Source organism: Oncorhynchus gorbuscha, unplaced genomic scaffold, assembly GCF_021184085.1.
Source record: "Oncorhynchus gorbuscha isolate QuinsamMale2020 ecotype Even-year unplaced genomic scaffold, OgorEven_v1.0 Un_scaffold_781, whole genome shotgun sequence".
In the NCBI taxonomy this organism is placed as follows: Eukaryota; Metazoa; Chordata; class Actinopteri; order Salmoniformes; family Salmonidae; genus Oncorhynchus; species Oncorhynchus gorbuscha.
Genome location: NW_025745810.1, coordinates 55,096 through 77,500, shown reverse-complemented (window position 1 = coordinate 77,500; position 22,405 = coordinate 55,096). Strand labels below are relative to the sequence as shown.

Here is a 22,405-nt window from a genome sequence, read left to right as displayed (position 1 = left end):
TGACTGCTTACCTCATTCCCTGATAACACTGTGTGCTCGGTGGAGATATTAAAATCTCATATTATCCTCATCCTGCCTTTATCACTAAGCCCTGGGCCGTGCTTCTATTGTTTCCTATGGCATTGCTTTGGATGAGTTGACCAGCGTCCAGGAAATAGGATCTCTCTCTGATTGATTTGGAGATTACCATCATGTTCCCATGAATTTATCTTGATCGCCTCTCCTGGAGCTGAGATTGATTCGGTCTTAATTTCGAGTTTTTTTCAATGTTCAAAACCCCAAATAAAGTGACAAGCTGCATTTGTAGTGAATAGTAACTCCCTCTCTGTCTACCTGGCCACTATTTAAAGATGTGTAGGAGATTCTCTCTCTCTTGATGACATTCTCTCTCTCTTGATAACATCACAGTGGGGAAACGAAAGCACTGAGCCTGGATTGGTCGACGACAGTCAGGGACCCCCAAAGGACTTACAACCACTTCAAGACGGAGGAAACTGGGGCAGTTGTGTTGTCTTACAGTAGCACCACCACCACCAGGAAAACGGTTAGAAGCAACGGTGACTACAATCAACAACAACAACAAATATGGTGCTGGGTGAAAAGGGAGGCAGCCATCTTACCTGGGGACACAGGCCGAGGACTCCCCCTCGGGGGCCTCTGGGGCCGGGCAGCAGAACTGGTGCAGCACAGTCTGGTTCCTGGGAGATACGAGGGAGAGAGGAGGGAGAGAAAAGGGAGGGAAAGGACATTAGCGAGGCAGGAGGAATATTAAGGAGCTTGTTTGAAATTGATTTACTAGAACTGGCATCAGCCATATTGAAGGAACCCAAGAGGGTAGAGACAAATTCCTGTGGTCTGGGGAGCTTTATCCCTGTTTTAGTCATATTTCTATGGCTTTAACTAATACATGCAATGGAACTGTAACTGAGGTTTCTTTCTTATGTACATACTGTTGAAATGACACTGTTTAAAATGCATTGTAATACAAATACTGTGTTTTACTGTATGGAAGGGGGTTGGAGTATTGCATCGATGAGGAGAGAGTGTTCGTTGGTTCAGCAAACAACCGAGCTAAGCGTGAAAGGAGATGTCCCTTTCACTTTAGCCCCCAAAAAAGAGCTGCTTCCATTTTGCCCTCTCAACACTAGGTTCACTTAATTTATTAGACATTGTGACACAAAATAGCCTTTTTTACAACTTAATCAACCTCCTGTTGACCTGGCTTACATGGCTGCCGGGCCGTGGTGGCTCGTTTTCCCCCTGCTGGCAGCTGTGGGGCTTGCAGGTACCGAGGAGCGGTCGGACATGTCCAGACGTGTGGTGAACGGGCCAAAGGGCTGGAGGAGGGCCAGACTCTCACAGTGACAGGGAAGAGAGATGGCAGATGTCCCCGATGACGGGCTGCTTGGAGTGGGGCACGTGGCTGCCTCTCTGCCCTATAACCCTCCCCACCTCCACCCATCCTGCCTCCACATAACCTAGCCAGAGAACATTGACTAGCATAGTGCCATGTGGGGCTCAGCTGGTTAAAGCATAGAGCTAGCAATGCCAAGGTTGTGGGTTCAGTTCCCGCAGGAATTCTCCCATCTCTCTTCTGCCTGGACACGAGGCGTGGAGAGAGAGAGCGAGTCGATTTACAGAGCCCAATCCTTTGCTTTGTCCTCTAACTCTCCATATCTCTCTCTCTCTGCCTTTCCATCTCAGTCTCTATTCCCCCACTCCATCTCTCTCTCTAAGGAACGACATTCCCTTGGCTTCCTCTCAGGAACAACATTCCCTTGGCTTCCTCTCAGGAACAACATTCCCATGGCTTCCTCTCAGGAACAACATTCCCTTGGCTTCCTCTCAGGAACAACATTCCCTTGGCTTCCTCTCAGGATCGGTACATGGGGGAACGGGAGATCTGGAGACTGGGTAGCTCCTTCAAGGACAGCATTCACTCACCTGTGAGTGGAGAGTGGCCACCTTAGAAAAATAATGACTAGAATAAAAATATCAATTATATTTATGTGGTAGAGACACCCTGTTCTCTTCCCTATACCCAAACCCACTACTCATGATGGAAGGTAATGCCTGTCTGTCGGAAAGCCACAATGTTTAGAAGTCACCAGAGTCCCTCATGAACTGTCTGATACTTATCATAAGATAACAAATTGAGAGAGGACAGAGAGAAAGAGAGAGAGGGTTGAGGAAAGGGGTGAACTAAGAGGCTAAGAAAAAGAGGGTGTGATAAAGAGAGAAATGCAGTGATAGAGAGATAGATACATGGAGATAATTAGAGCGATAGTGAGAGAATGGTGGCTGGAGATGGTGAGATAGAGAATTCATAAAATGAGAGTGAGATATATATATATATATAGAGAGAGAGATGTGCTCACACACCACTGACCCAATGTTGTTGCTGTATCTCTAGTGGTGGTTCACAGTAGTATAAATCAATGGAAGTGGGGGAACAGGCTAATTCATTTCTATTGTTAACTACTCTGCTAATTGATTTCTCTTTAATGACCATGACACAACAGGGTTTTAAGAGGTCGTCAACACTAAAGGGTCACACCGGGGACCAATTACCAGACGCACACAGAAGGCGACGTTTACACAGATCATTTGTAATTATTATTATGACAAACAACCAAAATGGCCACCACAGAGAAGGAGAGCAGGTTTGTATTGGTGTAGTGTTCTGCTCTCACATGTCAGCGGTTTCACGGCGATAGCGTCTTCTTCTTCTTCTGTAACTAGAAGATGAGTCGCTGTCCTGCACAAGCTAGTTTGCTCATAAATGTGTTCTCAAGCCCCCTCAAAAAGAGGCATCACGTTCTTGCTGTCGGGGGCCAAGTGAAAGAAGGCGTCGCCAAGGCATCAAAAGCAACATTAGTCTCAGAGGATGTATCCTTTCAATTTCCTCATTCAAAGTTGAACTGTTTGGAATACATGTCAGTGATACATACAGAACACCGCTCGTCTAACGTTCCCTCTGGCACAGTCTGTTTGAGTGACGCTCAATTGTTTTGCCTTAATGGTTTTCGATTTGACGGGGAACAGAAAGGAGCTACATTTGGATCTTAATTAATGGTGCTTATAGGTGAGGGGAGATGGGAAAGAGTTGTGGCTGTCTATGAGGAGAGACATCCAGCAGTGTACGGTCACTGAATAAAAGGACATAGGTTGAGTCAGTGTGATGTCAGCGTGATGTCAGCGTGATGTCAGCGTGATGTCAGCGTGATGTCAGCGTGATGTCCCAAGGATTGTTTGACAGCTACTATTTGACAGAGAACTATTTGATGACCTTTTCTTAATGATCATCAGAGCTATTCGCTGCCTCTCTCTCTCTTTTCACTCTCTTTCCTCATCTCTGCTTCAGTTTATCTCGCTATGTCAGTCCCTCTCTTTCTCTGTGTCTACCTGTCTGTCTCATTGTCTACCCCTCTGTCTCTCTGTCTCTCTTCTCTCTCTGTGGTGTTACCTTTCTCTCATCCTCTAACTCAGTGGTAATTCAAACTTTTTCAGCGAGGACCACATTTCTTTTGCCAGAATTTCTGGGTACCCCATTTTTATCCCAACAATTTCTCTCCACCCCACGCCAAATCTAATGACACAACCTCAACAAATAACAAATTATCTTTCTCAAAAACGTTTGTTTATTGTCCGGTACAATAATCTGTACTATTCATTTTTTGTTCTCCCAAAAAAGATTTGTTTTTGTTTAAAAATAATAATAATTGGTGACCCCACTGCAGTTCCCCTGCGACCCCACTAGGGGTGGTGACCCCAACTTTGAATACCACTGCTTTAACTCTTGCAGACCCTTGTGCTCACTAGGGGGTGATTGCTTGCAGTTGGTCTGACCCTGGGTTCTCACTAGGGGGTCCTGGTCTGACCCTTGTATTCTTGGATCTCACTAGGGGGGTCCTGGTCTGACCCTTGTATTCTTGGATCTCACTAGGGGGGTCCTGGTCTGACCCTTGTATTCTTGGATCTCACTAGGGGGGTCCTGGTCTGACCCTTGTATTCTTGGATCTCACTAGGGGGTCCTGGTCTGACCCTTGTATTCTTGGATCTCACTAGGGGGTCCTGGTCTGACCCTTGTATTCTTGGATCTCACTAGGGGGTCCTGGTCTGACCCTTGTATTCTTGGATCTCACTAGGGGGTCCTGGTCTGACCACTGTATTTTATTCTTGGATCTCACTAGGGGGTCCTGGTCTGACCCTTGTATTCTTGGATCTCACTAGGGGGTCCTGGTCTGACCCTTGTATTCTTGGATCTCACTAGGGGGTCCTGGTCTGACCCTTGTATTCTTGGATCTCACTAGGGGGTTCTGACCCTGACTGGTTTATTCCTGGTGACTGATCTCACTACTAGGGGGTCCTGGTCTGACCCTTGTATTCTTGGATCTCACTAGGGGGTTCTGGTCTGACTGGTTTATTCCTCACTAGGGGGTTCTGGTCTGACTGGTTTATTCTTGGATCTCACTAGGGGGTTCTGGTGTGACCCTTGACTGGTTTATTCTTGGATCTCACTAGGAGGGTTTCTACAATCAGAACATGACTCACCACCAGCACTATGGCAACCAGCAAGGAACCCATTTTTAAGAGTCCTTGTTTACCTGGGGACACCATTTCAGTGACGGACCTAGGCTCTGCGTCAACAAGACTGATCATTCAGTTGCCCATGATGACGTCGCACTGACGTAGCAAGAGCAGGAAGTAACCAATCAGGATATAAGTAGATAAATCTCTCAACCAGGGACAGACGTGGGGCTCTGTATTTATTTAAGGCCCTGCATAACTAGGATGAGGACAACAGGTCAGGTAGTAGCAGGATGGAGTCAATTCAGAATGGCATTTTTAGTGAGATCCTTGAATAAGATGTGTTTAATATGAGCACACACACACACGCACACACGGGCTCACGTGAAGATTTGACTCTCACTTAAACTGAGCGAAAGGAATTTGTTTGTACTAGAGAGGTCTACTTTGAAGCAAGTGAGCGAGGGAGAGGGAGGGAGAGAGAGAGAAAGAGAGAGAAAGAGAGAGCGTGAGAGAGAGAGGATATAAGTAGATAAATCCCTGAGGAGAGAGGAGAGAGAGAGGTCAGGTAGAGAGAGAGAGAGAGAGAGAGAGAGAGAGAGAGAGAGAGAGAGAGAGAGCGATAAAGAGGAGAGAGAGAGAGAGAGCGATAAAGAGGTAGAGAGAGAGAGAGAGAGGTAGAGAGAGAGAGCGATAAAGAGAGAGAGAGAGAGAGCGAGAGAGAGAGAGAGAGAGAGAGAGAGAGAGAGAGAGAGAGAGAGAGAGTAGAGAGAGAGAGAGAGCGATAAAGAGGTAGAGAGAGAGAGAGCTATAAAGAGGGAGAGAGAGAGAGAGCGATAAAGAGGGAGAGAGCGAGAGAGAGATAGCGCAATAAAGAGGGAGAGAGAGAGAGAGAGAGCGATAAAGAGGGAGAGAGAGAGAGAGAGAGAGCGATAAAGAGAGAGAGAGAGAGCGATAAAGAGGGAGAGAGAGAGAGAGAGAGAGAGAGAGAGCGATAAAGAGGTAGAGAGAGAGAGCGATAAAGAGGTAGAGAGAGAGAGAGAGATAAAGAGGAGAGAGAGAGAGAGAGAGAGAGAGAGAGAGAGAGAGAGAGAGAGAGAGAGAGAGAGAGCGATAAAGAGGTAGAGAGAGAGAGAGAGCTATAAAGAGGGAGAGAGAGAGAGAGATAAAGAGGGAGAGAGCGAGAGAGAGAGATAGCGAGAGGAGAGAGAGAGAGAGAGAGATAAAGAGAGAGAGAGAGAGAGAGAGAGAGAGAGAGAGAGAGAGAGAGAGAGAGAGAGAGAGAGAGAGAGAGAGAGAGAGAGAGAGAGAGAGAGAGAGAGAAAGGCAGAGACAATTCGCTTGTCAGACAAACCTTGGCAAAGTGACCTTGAAAAAGACTTACATACCCACCACATTGACAGGTTTTGGACATTGATTTGACTGCACATTCTCAACGACTTAGATTTCCTGTTGAATTGCTTCGATAAAATAAATGTGTGATGAATTAAAGACTGCCTTGTAATGTCAAGGACAGGTGAACAAAGAAACAGTGTTTTCATGGCAACGCTGAGAAAAAGCACAGGAAATAAACTAGCACAGTGTCAGTCGGGGGCTTACAAAGTGTTAACAAGCTGAAGGGGACTGATTATCTAAAACTCCCAGTAGTGTCTCTTGGCTGACTCCAAAAGGCTCGAATCATATCTTCATTTTGGCTTGGGCTCTATTATGGAACCCTATCATTGTGTTTATCCCAGTTTAGCCTGGGCTTTCTGAGAGCCACAATGGGAGTTACACACCACTTAAATCCGCCGGCGGGGCTACCGTCCAAACGTGTGTGTGAGTGTGTGTGTGTTTCCATTAAGCATATCTCACTGTCCGTCGAGTGGATTGCTTAGGAAACATTGCCATGAACCGAGCCTGAGATCCCTGCGGGATGAGCACTCCACAAAGCCTTGGCCTCACACTCACACACACACACTCTCTCGCTCCCACACAGACACTTTCACCACATCACACACACAAACACACACCAAATTAATAAATTAAGCCTCCTTGAAAGGTTTGTGTCAGCATGGACTCTGGGGCAGTCCCAGGCGGCTTAGCTATGCCCACTGCAGGAGAGACGAGAAAGAGAGGGCAGAAGAGAGAGTGGCAGATAGAGAGAGAGAGTGAGAAAGATAGAAAGAAAGAAAGAACGAAAGAGAGAGAGAGAGAGAGAGCGACAGAGACAGAGACAGAGAGAGAGAGAGAGAGAGAGAGAGAGAGAGAGAGAGAGAGAGAGAGAGAGAGAGAGAGAGAGAGAGAGAGAGAGAGAGAGAGAGAGAGAGAGAGAGAGAGAGAGAGAGACAGAGACAGAGAGAGAGGTAGAGACAGAGAGAGAGAGAGAGAGAGAGAGAGAGAGACAGAGAGAGAGAGAGAGAGAGAGAGAGAGAGAGAGAGAGAGAGAGAGAGAGAGAGAGAGAGAGAGAGAGAGAGAGAGAGAGAGAGAGAGAGAGAGAGAGAGAGAGAGAGAGAGAGAGAGAGAGAGAGAGAGAGAGAGAGAGAGAGAGAGAGAGAGAGAGAGAGAGAGAGAGAGAGAGAGAGAGAGAGAGAGAGAGAGAGAGAGAGAGAGAGAGAGAGAGAGAGAGAGAGAGAGAGAGAGAGAGAGAGAGAGAGAGAGAGAGAGGGAGCGATTGATCCACGGAGGGAGAAAAATGGTGCAATGTCTTTTGCACTCAAGCTGTGCTGCTAAAGATGTGAGGTTGATCTGTGGGGTTTTCACAGTCCTACTGAAACTTTGACATCTGCTGCGTTCACTGTTACTGAGCAGTTTTATCAACCGTTACCTATCAAGCCGCGGTATCTGCTGTACCAACGAGCGAAGAGCTTGTGGTGGGTCAATTCCTGGGGTATTTCGATCTCTAAATCAACACATTGTTGTGAAACGTCACCAGAGCATATTATTTTGGTTTTGTGGATCTGCGATACGAGTCAACGCAAAAAGCTTTGTAATTGTGTTTACTACTGTTTTGTTTGGGTTGTTTTGCCATTGTTGCTGTTTTAAAGAATATCAGTATCTTGAACCACAGGCATCAATTGTCATGCAGGGTGATTGTGTAAGAAACCGCCTATTTCCAAGAAGTGAACACATACACATACATACACACACAATCATACACATGCAGGCATGCAACACACACACACACACACTCACACACACACATGCAGGCACGCAACACACACATACACACACAATCACACACATGCAGGCATGCAACACACACACACACACACTCACACACACACATGCAGGCACGCAACACACACATACACACACAACCACACACATGCAGGCACGCAACACACACACACACACACACATTGGGATGTGTGGATAGAGTGCACATCTGTCGGGCAGAGAGGAGAGACATGGGGAGGACAAAGTAACGCAGGATGACGAAGGACAAAAGCTGAGGGTGAAAAGGAGGGGGGAGAAGAAAGAGGTCGATGAGGAAGAGATCAGATCTTGAAAGAAAGAGGTGGTGAGGAAGAGATCAGAGGGGAGGAGAAGAAAGAGGTGGATGAGGAAGAGATAAGGAGGGGAGGAGGAGAAATTGTGGATAGGAAGAGATAAGGAGGGAGGAGGAGAAAGAGGTGGATGAGGAAGAGATAAGGAGGGGAGGAGGGTTGCTGTTTTTTAAAGAATATCAGTATCTTGAGAGGTGGATGAAAGAGATAAGGAGGGGAGGAGGAGAAAGAGGTGGATGAGGAAGAGATAACAGGGAGATACACAGAAAGAGGTGGATGAGGAAGAGATAAGGAGGCATGCAACAGAAAGAGGTGGATGAGGAAGAGATAAGGAGGGGAGGAGGACAGAAACACATGAGGAAGAGATAAGGAGGGGAGGAGGAGAAAGAGGTGGATGAGGAAGAGATAAGGAGGATGAGGATGAAAGAGGTGGATGAGGAAGAGATAAGGAGGGGAGGAGGAGAACATGAGGCATGAGGAAGAGATAAGGAGGGGAGGAGGAGAAAGAGGTGGATGAGGAAGAGATAAGGAGGGGAGGAGGAGAAAGAGGTGGATGAGGAAGAGATAAGGAGGGGCAGAGAGGAGAAAGAGGTGGATGAGGAAGAGATAAGGAAGGAGAAAGAGGTGGATGAGGAGATAAGGGGAGGAGAAGAAAAGGGTGGATGAGGAAGAGAGGAGGAGAAAGAGGTGGATGAGGAAGAGATAAGGAGGGGAGGAGAAGAAAGAGGTGGATGAGGAAGAGATAAGGAGGGGAGGAGGAGGAGGAAGAAAGAAGAGTGGATGAGGAAGAGATAAGGAGGGGAGGGGAGGAGGAGAAAGAGGTGGATGAGGAAGAGATAAGGAGGGGAGGAGAAGAAAGAGGTGGATGAGGAAGAGATAAGGAGGGGAGGGGAGGAGAAAGAGGTGGATGAGGAAGAGATAAGGAGGGGAGGAGGAGAAAGAGGTGGATGAGGAAGAGATAAGGAGGGGAGGAGGAGGAGAAAGAGGTGGATGAGGAAGAGATAAGGAGGGGAGGAGAAGAAAGAGGTGGATGAGGAAGAGATAAGGAGGAGAGATAAGGAGGAGAAAGAGGTGGATGAGGAAGAGATAAGGAGGGGAGGAGAGAAAGAGGTGGATGAGGAAGAGATAAGGAGGGGAGGAGAAGAAAGAGGTGGATGAGGAAGAGATAAGGAGGGGAGGAGAAGAAAGAGGTGGATGAGGAAGAGATAAGGAGGGGAGGAGGAGAAAGAGGTGGATGAGGAAGAGATAAGGAGGGGGGAGGAGAAAGAGGTGGATGAGGAAGAGATAAGGAGGGGAGGGGAGGAGGAGAAAGAGGTGGATGAGGAAGAGATAAGGAGGGGAGGGGAGGAGAGAAAGAATGAGGAAGAGATAAGGATGAGGAAGAGATAAGGAGGGGAGGAGGAGGAGAGAAAGAGGTGGATGAGGAAGAGATAAGGAGGGGGGGAGGAGGAGAAAGAGGTGGATGAGGAAGAGATAAGGAGGGGAGGAGAAGAAAGAGGTGGATGAGGAAGAGATAAGGAGGGGAGGGGAGGAGGAGAAAGAGGTGGATGAGGAAGAGATAAGGAGGGGGAGGAGAAGAAAGAGGTGGATGAGGAAGAGATAAGGAGGGGAGGAGAAGAAAGAGGTGGATGAGGAAGAGATAAGGAGGGGAGGAGAGAAAGAGGTGGATGAGGAAGAGATAAGGAGGGGAGGAGGAGAAAGAGGTGGATGAGGAAGAGATAAGGAGGGGAGGAGAAGAAAGAGGTGGATGAGGAAGAGATAAGGAGGGGAGGGGAGAAGAAAGAGGTGGATGAGGAAGAGATAAGGAGGGGAGGAGGAGAAAGAGGTGGATGAGGAAGAGATAAGGAGGGGAGGAGGAGAAAGAGGTGGATGAGGAAGAGATAAGGAGGGGAGGAGGAAGGAGAAAGTGGATGAGGAAGAGATAAGGAGGGGAGGGGAGGAGGAGAAAGAGGTGGATGAGGAAGAGATAAGGAGGAGGGGAAGAAAGAGGTGGATGAGGAAGAGATAAGGAGGGGAGGATAAGAAAGAGGTGGATGAGGAAGAGATAAGGAGGAGGGGAGGAAGAGAAAGAAGTGGATGAGGAAGAGATAAGGAGGGGAGGAGAAGAAAGAGGTGGATGAGGAAGAGATAAGGAGGGGAGGAGAAGAAAGAGGTGGATGAGGAAGAGATAAGGAGGGGAGGAGAAGAATGAGGTGGATGAGGAAGAGATAAGGAGGGGAGGAGAAGAAAGAGGTGGATGAGGAAGAGATAAGGAGGGGAGGAGAAGAATGAGGTGGATGAGGAAGAGATAAGGAGGGGAGGAGAAGAAAGAGGTGGATGAGGAAGAGATAAGGAGGGGAGGGGAGGAGGAGAAAGAGGTGGATGAGGAAGAGATAAGGAGGGGGGAGGAGGAGAAAGAGGTGGATGAGGAAGAGATAAGGAGGAGGAGAAGAAAGAGGTGGATGAGGAAGAGATAAGGAGGGGAGGAGGAGAGAAAGAGGTGGATGAGGACAAGATAAGGAGGGGAGGAGGAGAAAGAGGTGGATGAGGAAGAGATAAGGAGGGGAGGAGAAGAAAGAGGTGGATGAGGAAGAGATAAGGAGGGGAGGGGAGGAGGAGAAAGAGGTGGATGAGGAAGAGATAAGGAGGGGAGGAGAAGAAAGAGGTGGATGAGGAAGAGATAAGGAGGGGAGGGGAGGAGGAGAAAGAGGTGGATGAGGAAGAGATAAGGAGGGGAGGGGAGGAGGAGAAAGAGGTGGGTGAGGAAGAGATAAGGAGGAGAAAGATGTGGATGAGGAAGAGATAAGGAGGGGAGGATAAGAAAGAGGTGGATGAGGAAGAGATAAGGAGGGGAGGGGAGGAAGAGAAAGAAGGTGGATGAGGAAGAGATAAGGAGGGGAGGAGAAGAAAGAGGTGGATGAGGAAGAGATAAGGAGGAGGAGGAGAAAGAGGTGGATGAGGAAGAGATAAGGAGGGAGGAGAAGAATGAGGTGGATGAGGAAGAGATAAGGAGGGGAGGAGAGAGAAAGAGGTGGATGAGGAAGAGATAAGGAGGGGAGGAGAAGAAAGAGGTGGATGAGGAAGAGATAAGGAGGGGAGGAGAAGAAAGAGGTGGATGAGGAAGAGATAAGGAGGGGAGGAGAAGAAAGAGGTGGATGAGGAAGAGATAAGGAGGGGAGGAGAAGAATGAGGTGGATGAGGAAGAGATAAGGAGGAGGAGAAGAAAGAGGTGGATGAGGAAGAGATAAGGAGGGGAGGGAGAGAAGAGAAAGAAGTGGATGAGGAAGAGATAAGGAGGGAGGAGAAGAAAGAGGTGGATGAGGAAGAGATAAGGAGGGGAGGAGAAGAATGAGGTGGATGAGGAAGAGATAAGGAGGGGAGGAGAAGAATGAGGTGGATGAGGAAGAGATAAGGAGGGGAGGAGGAGAGGAGGAGAAAGAGGTGGATGAGGAAGAGATAAGGAGGGAGGGGAGGAAGAGAAAGAAGTGGATGAGGAAGAGATAAGGAGGGGAGGAGAATAAAGGGGTGGATGAGGAAGAGATAAGGAGGGGAGGGGAGGAAGAGAAAGAAGTGGATGAGGAAGAGATAAGGAGGGGAGGAGAAGAAAGGGGTGGATGAGGAAGAGATAAGGAGGGGAGGGGAGAGAAAGAAGTGGATGAGGAAGAGATAAGGAGGGGAGGAGAAGAAAGAGGTGGATGAGGAAGAGATAAGGAGGGGAGGAGAAGAAAGAGGTGGATGAGGAAGAGATAAGGAGGAGGAGGAGGAGAAAGAGGTGGATGAGGAAGAGATCGGTTTCCGATCCTTTTGATCGGAAACCGAATCACTGCACGTCACTGCAGGAATCAACCCCCCCGACATGCGGATTCTGATGATGTAACCAGGGAGCAGGGGCCCTGACATGCGGATTCTGATGATGTAACCAGGGACCAGGGGCCTGACATGCAGATTCTGATGATGTAACCAGGGACCAGGGGGCCTGACAGGTGGATTCTGATGATGTAACCAGGGAGCAGGGGGCCTGGCATGCGGAATCTGATGATGTAACCAGGGACCAGGGGGCCTGACATGCGGATTCTGATGATGTAACTAGGGAGCAGGGGGCCTGACATGCGGATTCTGATGATGTAACCAGGGAGCAGGGGGCTCTGATGATGTAACCAGGGAGCAGGGGCTCTGATGATGTAACCAGGGAGCAGGGGCTCTGATGATGTAACCAGGGAGCAGGGGGCTCTGATGATGTAACCAGGGAGCAGGGGGCTCTGATGATGTAACCAGGGAGCAGGGGGCTCTGATGATGTAACCAGGGAGCAGGGGCTCTGATGATGTAACCAGGGAGCAGGGGCTCTGATGATGTAACCAGGGAGCAGGGGCTCTGATGATGTAACCAGGGAGCAGGGGCTCTGATGATGTAACCAGGGAGCAGGGGGCTCTGATGATGTAACCAGGGAGCAGGGGCTCTGATGATGTAACCAGAAAACAGGGGGCTCTGATGATGTAACCAGGGAGCAGGGGGCTCTGATGATGTAACCAGGGAGCAGGGGGCTCTGATGATGTAACCAGGGAGCAGGGGGCTCTGATGATGTAACCAGGGAGCAGGGGGCTCTGATGATGTAACCAGGGAGCAGGGGGCTCTGATGATGTAACCAGGGAGCAGGGGCCTGACATGCAGACTCTGCTGATGTAACCAGGAAGCAGGGGCCTGCCATGCGGATTCTGATGATGTAACCAGGGAGCAGGGGCCTGACATGCAGACTCTGATGATGTAACCAGGGAGCAGGGGGCTCTGATGATGTAACCAGGGAGCAGGGGGCTCTGATGATGTAACCAGGGAGCAGGGGGCTCTGATGATGTAACCAGGGAGCAGGGGCTCTGATGATGTAACCAGGGAGCAGGGGGCTCTGATGATGTAACCAGGGAGCAGGGGGCTCTGATGATGTAACCAGGGAGCAGGGGGCTCTGATGATGTAACCAGGGAGCAGGGGGCTCTGATGATGTAACCAGGGAGCAGGGGGCTCTGATGATGTAACCAGGGAGCAGGGGCCTGACATGCAGACTCTGATGATGTAAGAGTGCAGAGGAGAAGCAGTGAGAGTTTTAAGGTCAGAGAGCTGAGTGTGCATGCATACGCAGGCAACACGCCATCATGACCACATGGATGACACGGACCACCGGTTCTATGGGTTAGTCATTATTATGTACAGAGGGCCCTGTTCATAAGGGCATGCAATGGAAAATGTTTCAAACGTTTTGCAACAGAAACAGAAAATGTGATTTTGAGTCCCTCCCTATTTCTAGTCCATTTTATTGTGTTTGGTGCAGAAGCATATTAACACAACCCTGCTGATGGCATAAAGCCACAACAGTTGTTTTACCTCGGCACCTTGCACTGTTTGGGTTGAATGTCAAGTATGAAACTAAATTAAGGAAATATCATTCAATCTCTGTGTTTCTATATGCATGAGTGTGAGTAGCTGTCCTCATCATCAGTCCTCATCATCAGCTCCCTTGTCGAGAGAAATTCCTATATGATGGTTGAGTGTATGATAGTTGAGTGTATGATGGTTGTGTGTATGATGGTTGAGTGAATGATGGTTGAGTGAATGATGGTTGAGTATATGATGGTTGAGTGAATGGTTGAGTGTATGATGGTTGTGTGGATGTGTGTGGATATGTGGATGTGTGTGTGTGGATATGTGTGTGTGTGTGTGTGTGTGTGTGTGTGTGTGTGTGTGTGTGTGTGTGTGTGTGTGTGTGTGTGTGTGTGTGTGTGTGTGTGTGTGTGTGTGTGTGTGTGTGTGTGTGTGTGTGTGTGTGTGTGTGTCAATGTGTGTGTGTGTGTCAATGTGTGTGTGTCAATGTGTGTGTGTCAATGTGTGTGTGGATGTGTGTGTGGGTGGATGTGGATGTGTGTGTGTGTGTGTGTGTGTGTGTGTGTGTGTGTGTGTGTGTGTGTGTGTGTGTGTGTGTGTGTGTGTGTGTGTGTGTGTGTGTGTGTGTGTGTGTGTGTGTGTGTGTGTGTGTGTGTGTGTGTGTGTGTGATGTGGATGTGTGTGTGGATGTGTACATGTTCATGGGAATTTATTTATTAGATTTTTATTAGGACACCATTGTGTGCAGTACGTGTTGTGTATTGTTGTGTGTTTTCTGTGTTGGCTAATGGCCAACACAGGAAGAGAGAGAGGGATAGAGAAGAGAGAGAGAGAGAGAGAGAGAGAGAGAGAGAGAGAGAGAGAGAGAGAGAGAGAGAGAGAGAGAGAGAGAGAGAGAGAGAGAGAGAGAGAGAGAGAGAGAGAGAGAGAGAGAGAGAGAGAGAGAGAGAGAGAGAGAGAGAGAGAGAGAGAGAGAGAGAGAGAGAGAGAGAGAGAGAGAGAGAGAGAGAGAGAGAGAGAGAGAGAGAGAAACCAATTGGACTTGGTCTGTCTACTTTCATCACCTATGCTATACCCTGTGGCCTGCCAGAGATGGATTGGCCCATATGTCTTGGTCAGAAATATAATATGACCTGGATTTCCTAGGAGAGGACGAGCAGGCGGATACAGAATGTGCAGTTAATATGGAGATGATCTGATATAGCCAGAGCATGGATCAGATATAATTACAGTGGAAGAGGGGCGGACAAATGAGCACAGCTCGTGAATAATGTGAAAACCAAACACAGCTCATTCCAACTGACAGTATGAGTACAATGTATTTGTATTTTTACCTTTTACTCTTATCCAGGGCAACTTACAGTACTGAGTGCATACATTTTCAAAATAATTGTACTGGTTCCCCTTTGGGAATTGAATCCAGAACCTTGGCATTGCAAGCACCATGATTTACCAACTGAGCTACAACAGGGAGAATGAGAAAACACAATATATAGCAGAAAGCAAAACGCAACTGCGTATCCCTCACCACTCACCAAACACTCACACATTGCGCCAAGCAACGCAAAGTAAGAAACAATGAGATAGGTCCTAGATCTAGTAACATGAGCCAACAGCATCCACCTAAACACAAACACACAGACACAGCTAGGAATTTGCTTTCACGTGTCCAATAGACTCCTAAACACTCCCACCCCTCTTTAGCTTTTTACTGGTTGTCCCTAGTATTGGGAGCTGTCCATGGTACTGAAATATATATTCATCGATGGTAAACTGAGCTGAGCTCACACAGACACACACACACACACACACACACACACACACACACACACACACACACACACACACACACACACACACACACACACACACACACACACACACACACACACACACACACACACACACACACACACACACACACACACACACACACACACACACACACACATACAGACACACACAGACAGAAGAACAATGTCAGTTGTCAGTGTAGGGACTGGGAGTTCTAAGCCATGGGGGATATAATATGGGATCTCTGGGCAGATGGGCATCCAAGCATTACTCCCATCCCAGATTCATGTGATTAACCTCAAATGTCCCTATTTTGTGACACAGAAAGGTCAGGATGATTAAACTCCAATCTGGAAGGTGAGGCTGTCGCAGAACTGGGTCGTATTCGTTCTGCATCAAATGGAGGAAAACCGACTGAAACAGGGAAGGACTATATGGACTTGTCCAGTAAAAAGAAAATGCTTGTTTCTGTTGTCCATTGAAATATATATTCTTTAATGTTTTGCTACGGTGTGCCCTAATGAATCCATCACCTGACGTCTGATCTAGAGGTTGACCGATTAATCGGAATGGCCGATTAATTAGGGCCGATTTCAAGGTTTCATAACAATCGGAAATCTGTATTTTTGGACACCGATTTTGCAGATTTTTATTTTTGTAATTTTTTTACACCTTTATTTAATCTTTATTGAACTAGGCAAGTCAGTTAAGAACACGTTCTTATTTTCAATGACGGCCTAGGAACGGTGTGGGTTAACTGCCTCGTTCAGGGGCAGAATGACAGATTTCCACCTTGTCGGCTCGGGGGATCCAAACTTGCAACCTTACAGTTAACTAGTCCAACGCAATAATGACCTGCCTCTTGTTGCACTCCACAAGGAGGCTGCCTGTTACGCGAATGCAGTAAGCCAAGGTAAGTTGCTAGCTAGCATTAAACTTATCTTATAAAAAACAATCAATCAATCATAATCACTAGTTAACTACACATGGTTCATGATATTACTAGATATTCCAATTTGTAAGTCGCTCTGGATAAGAGCGTCTGCTAAATGACTTAAATGTAAATGTAAATTTCAGGCTAAATTGATTTTATTGATGTATTAAATTAAGTTAAAATAACTGTGCATTCAGTATTGTTGTAATTGTCATTATTACAAATAAAACATTTAAAAAATCGTCCGATTAATCGGTATCGGCTTTTTTGGTCCTCCAATAATCGGTATCGGTATCAGTGTTGAAAAATCAATGGAATAGGCATCCATAGATTACAGCGTATGTAGCTAGAGGTCAATTGATTTCCATATGACCTCTGAGGAGGACGCTAAAGAGAGGGTCTATTTCAATAGACTTAACAAGTGGCTTCCTCTCCTCGTCTCCTTTCCTCCCTCTGCTCTTTAAAAGGCCAAAGTAATAGAATACCCTCTAGAAATGTGATTACTCCTGTCCAGTTCTTTAGCGGCACTGCATATAGATTAAAAGAAACGAAAAAGCAAACAAGAAGAGGAAGTCCATTCAGACTATTGAGATGCACCCTCAGTGAATGCCAACCAGACTGGAGTGACACCAAAAGACAGCAGGTGATTTTCTATTAGCATTTCTCATAATTACATATCCATCTCTTGGCAACGCTTTACTCACCGCTGATTGCTCATCACTGCTCATTTGCATACGCTATCTGGAGCGCATCGATTAGATGGGTGTTTATTTTACTGGAGCTCGAAAGGAGAAAGTCATCTGGCATGTCAACTTTGTCACAGGAATAACAACGAAGTATGGTTAGACTATTCAAATTCAAAACATGTCTTTGACAGTAAATTCCTCTCCGTATGTATTTGGACAGTGAAGCTCACATTTTGAATTTGGCTCTGTACTTCAGCATTTTGGATTTGAGATCAAATGGTTTATTTGAGGTGACAGTGCGGAATGCCACCTCATATTTGATGGTATTTTCATGCATATCTGTTTAACTGTTTAGAAATGAAGGCACTTTATGTATTTAGTCCCTACATTTGGAGAAGTCATAAGTATTTGGACAAATTCACTTATTAAAGTAGTCAAAGGTTTTCTATGTTTACAGTGTCTTCAGAAAGTATTCAAACCCCTTGACTTTTTCCACATTTTGTTGTTACAGCCTGAATATAAAATGGATCACATTTAGATGTTGTGTCACACTATATCCCATAATGTCAAAGTGGAATTGTGTTTTCTTTTCTTTTTTACAAATGAATTCAAAATCAAAAGCTGAAATGTCTTGAGACAATAAGTATTAAAACCTAATTAGGTTCAGGAGTAAGAATGTGCTTAACAAGTCATATAATATGATGCATGGACTCTTGTGTGAACAATAATAGTGTTTAACATGATTTTTGAATGACTACCTCATCTCTGTCATGCTGGTGAAAGAGGACCCAAAAGCGACTTAACAGAAACAGAGTTTATTCAAGTCCAAACAGGGAATAACAGAAATCCTCTAGTCTGTAGAGGGGAATAACAAGAGAAGCGGCCACAGACTGCAGGTCGCTTCGGGTAGGCGCAGGCCGTAGTTGACAGAGACACCTGCTCACACGCAGCATCTGATGAAGGCAAAAAAACACGACAGGACAGGGCGATACACAATCACAGCAAAAACACGACAGGACAGGGCGATACGCAATCACAGCATGGTGAATACTAAACAAGGAACCGACGGGACAGGAACGGAACACAAAGGAATAAATAGGGACTCTAATCAGGGAAAGGATCGGGAACAGGTGTGGGAAGACTAAATGATGATTAGGGAATAGGAACAGCTGGGAGCAGGAACGGAACGATAGAGAGAAGAGAGAGCGAGAGAGTGAGAGAGGGAGGGGGAGAGAGAGGGATAGAAGGAGGAAAGAACCAAATAAGACCAGCAGAGGGAAACGAATAGAATGGGGAGCACAGGGACAAGACATGATAATAAATGACAAACATGACAGTACCCCCACTCACCGAGCGCCTCCTGGCGCACTCGAGGAGGAATCCTGGCGGCAACGGAGGAAATCATCGATGAGTGAACGGTCCAGCACGTCCCGAGACGGAACCCAACTCCTCTCCTCAGGACCGTAACCCTCCCAATCCACTAAGTATTGGAGACCCCGTCCCCGAGAACGCATGTCCATGATCTTATGTACCTTGTAAATAGGTGCGCTCTCGACAAGGACGGGAGGGGGAGGGAAGACGAACGGGGGTGCGAAGAAAGGGCTTAACACAGGAGACATGGAAGACAGGATGGACGCGACGAAGATGTCGCGGAAGAAGCAGTCGCACAGCGACAGGATTGACGACCTGGGAGACACGGAACGGACCAATGAACCGCGGAGTCAACTTACGAGAAGCTGTCGTAAGAGGAAGGTTGCGAGTGGAAAGCCACACTCTCTGGCCGCAACAATACCTTGGACTCTTAATCCTGCGTTTATTGGCGGCTCTCACAGTCTTCCCCGCAGACAAAGGCAGACCGGTAATGAAGTCTAAGGCGATGTGAGACCATGGTCGAGAAGGAATGGGGAGCGGTCTGAGACGACCGGCAGGAGGAGAGTTACCCGACTTAGTCTGCGCGCAGTCCGAACAAGCAGCCACGAAACGGCGCGTGTCACGCTCCTGAGTCGGCCACCAAAAGCGCTGGCGAATAGACGCAAGAGTGCCTCGAACACCGGGATGACCAGCTAACTTGGCAGAGTGAGCCCACTGAAGAACAGCCAGACGAGTGGAAACAGGAACGAAAAGGAGGTTACTAGGACAAGCGCGGCGACGCAGTGTGCGTGAGTGCTTGCTTAACCTGTCTTTCAATTCCCCAGACTGTTAACCCGACAACACGCCCATAAGGAAGAATCCCTCGGGATCAGTAGAAGCCACAGAAGAACTAAACAGACGGGATAAGGCATCAGGCTTGGTGTTCTTGCTACCCGGACGGTAAGAAATCACAAACTCGAAACGAGCGAAAAACAACGCCCAACGAGCTTGGCGGGCATTAAGTCGTTTGGCAGAACGGATGTACTCAAGGTTCTTATGGTCTGTCCAAACGACAAAAGGAACGGTCGCCCCCTCCAACCACTGTCGCCATTCGCCTAGGGCTAAGCGGATGGCGAGCAGTTCACGGTTACCCACATCATAGTTGCGCTCAGATGGCGACAGGCGATGAGAAAAATAAGCGCAAGGATGAACCTTATCGTCAGACTGGAAGCGCTGGGATAGAATGGCTCCCACGCCTACCTCTGAAGCGTCAACCTCGACAATGAATTGTCTAGTGACGTCAGGAGTAACGAGGATAGGAGCGGACGTAAAACGTTCTTTTAGAAGATCAAAAGCTCCCTGGGCGGAACCGGACCACTTAAAACACGTCTTGACAGAAGTAAGAGCTGTGAGAGGGGCAGCAACTTGACCGAAATTACGAATGAAACGCCGATAGAAATTAGCGAAACCTAAAAAGCGCTGCAACTCGACACGTGACCTTGGAACGGGCCAATCACTGACAGCTTGGACCTTAGCGGAATCCATCTGAATGCCTTCAGCGGAAATAACGGAACCGAGAAAAGTAACGGAGGAGACATGAAAAGAGCACTTCTCAGCCTTTACGTAGAGACAATTCTCTAAAAGGCGCTGTAGAACACGTCGAACGTGCTGAACATGAATCTCGAGTGACGGAGAAAAAATCAGGATATCGTCAAGATAGACAAAAACAAAGATGTTCAGCATGTCTCTCAGAACATCATTAACTAATGCCTGAAAAACAGCTGGCGCATTGGCGAGACCGAACGGCAGAACCCGGTACTCAAAATGCCCTAACGGAGTGTTAAACGCCGTTTTCCACTCGTCCCCCTCTCTGATGCGCACGAGATGGTAAGCGTTACGAAGGTCCAACTTAGTAAAGCACCTGGCTCCCTGCAGAATCTCGAAGGCTGATGACATAAGGGGAAGCGGATAACGATTCTTAACCGTTATGTCATTCAGCCCTCGATAATCCACGCAGGGGCGCAGAGTACCGTCCTTCTTCTTAACAAAAAGAACCCCGCCCCGGCCGGAGAGGAAGAAGGCACTATGGTACCGGCGTCAAGAGACACAGACAAATAATCCTCGAGAGCCTTACGTTCGGGAGCCGACAGAGAGTATAGTCTACCTCGAGGAGGAGTGGTCCCCGGAAGGAGATCAATACTACAATCATACGACCGGTGAGGAGGAAGGGAGTTGGCTCGGGACCGACTGAAGACCGTGCGCAGATCATGATATTCCTCCGGCACTCCTGTCAAATCGCCAGGTTCCTCCTGAGAAGTAGGGACAGAAGAAACGGGAGGGATGGCAGACATTAAACACTTCACATGACAAGAAACGTTCCAGGATAGGATAGAATTACTAGACCAATTAATAGAAGGATTATGACATACTAGCCAGGGATGACCCAAAACAACAGGTGTAAACGGTGAACGGAAAATCAAAAAGAAATAGTCTCACTGTGGTTACCAGATACTGTGAGAGTTAAAGGTAGTGTCTCAAATTTGATACTGGGAAGATGACTACCATCTAAGGCAAACATGGGCGTAGGCTTGTCTAACGGTCTGAAAGGAATGTTATGTTTCCGAACCCATGCTTCGTCCATGAAACAACCCTCAGCCCCAGAGTCAATCAAGGCACTGCATGTAGCACCCGAACCGGTCCAGCGTAGATGGACCGACATAGTAGTACAAGATCTAGATGAAGAGACCTGAGTAGTAGCGCTCACCAGTAGCCCTCCGCTTACTGATGGGCTCTGGCCTCTTACTGGACATGAATTAACAAAATGTCCAGCAACTCCGCAATAGAGGCACAGGCGGTTGGTGATCCTCCGTTCCCTCTCCTTAGTCGAGATGCGAATCCCTCCCAGCTGCATGGGCTCAGTCTCAAAGCCAGAGGAGGGAGATGGTTGCGATGCGGAGCAGGGAAACACCGTTGATGCGAGCTCTCTTCCACGAGCCCGGTGACGAAGATCTACCCGTCGTTCTATGCGGATGGCGAGAGCAATCAAAGAGTCCACATCTGAAGGAACCTCCCGGGAGAGAATCTCATCCTTAACCACTGCGTGGAGTCCCTCCAGAAAACGAGCGAGCAGCGCCGGCTCGTTCCACTCACTAGAGGCAGCAAGAGTGCGAAACTCAATAGAATAATCCGTTATGGACCGTTCACCTTGGCATAAGGAAGCCAGGGCCCTAGAAGCCTCCCTACCAAAAACTGAACGGTCAAAAACCCGAATCATCTCCTCTTTAAAGTTCTGGAACTTGTTAGAGCAATCAGCCCTTGCCTCCCAGATAGCTGTGCCCCATTCTCGAGCCCGGCCAGTAAGGAGTGAAATGACGTAAGCAACCCGAGCTCTCTCTCTAGAGTATGTGTTGGGTTGGAGAGAGAACACAATCTCACACTGCGTGAGAAAGGAGCGGCACTCAGTGGGCTGCCCGGAGTAGCAAGGTGGGTTATTAACCCTAGGTTCTGGAGGCTCGGCAGGCCAGGAAGTAACAGGTGGCACGAGACGTAGACTCTGGAACTGTCCAGAGAGGTCGGAAACCTGAGCGGCCAGGTTCTCCACGGCATGGCGAGCAGCAGACAATTCCTGCTCGTGTCTGCCGAGCATGGCTCCTTGGATCTTGACGGCAGTGTAACGAGCGTCTGAAGTCGCTGGGTCCATTCCTTGGTCGGTTCCTTCTGTCATGCTGGTGAAAGAGGACCCAAAAGCGACTTAACAGAAACAGAGTTTATTCAAGTCCAAACAGGGAATAACAGAAATCCTCTAGTCTGTAGAGGGGAATAACAAGAGAAGCGGCCACAGACTGCAGGTCGCTTCGGGTAGGCGCAGGCCGTAGTTGACAGAGACACCTGCTCACACGCAGCATCTGATGAAGGCAAAAAAACACGACAGGACAGGGCGATACACAATCACAGCAAAAACACGACAGGACAGGGCGATACGCAATCACAGCATGGTGAATACTAAACAAGGAACCGACGGGACAGGAACGGAACACAAAGGAATAAATAGGGACTCTAATCAGGGGAAAGGATCGGGAACAGGTGTGGGAAGACTAAATGATGATTAGGGGAATAGGAACAGCTGGGAGCAGGAACGGAACGATAGAGAGAAGAGAGAGCGAGAGAGTGAGAGAGGGAGGGGGAGAGAGAGGGATAGAAGGAGGGAAAGAACCAAATAAGACCAGCAGAGGGAAACGAATAGAATGGGGAGCACAGGGACAAGACATGATAAT

General features: G+C 47.9%; 1 pseudogene; it reads right to left on the bottom strand.

Annotated features, from left to right (window-relative positions):
- The window catches only part of LOC124020245, a 155,872-nt pseudogene that overhangs the window by 107,938 nt on the left and 25,529 nt on the right, over nucleotides 1-22,405 (bottom strand).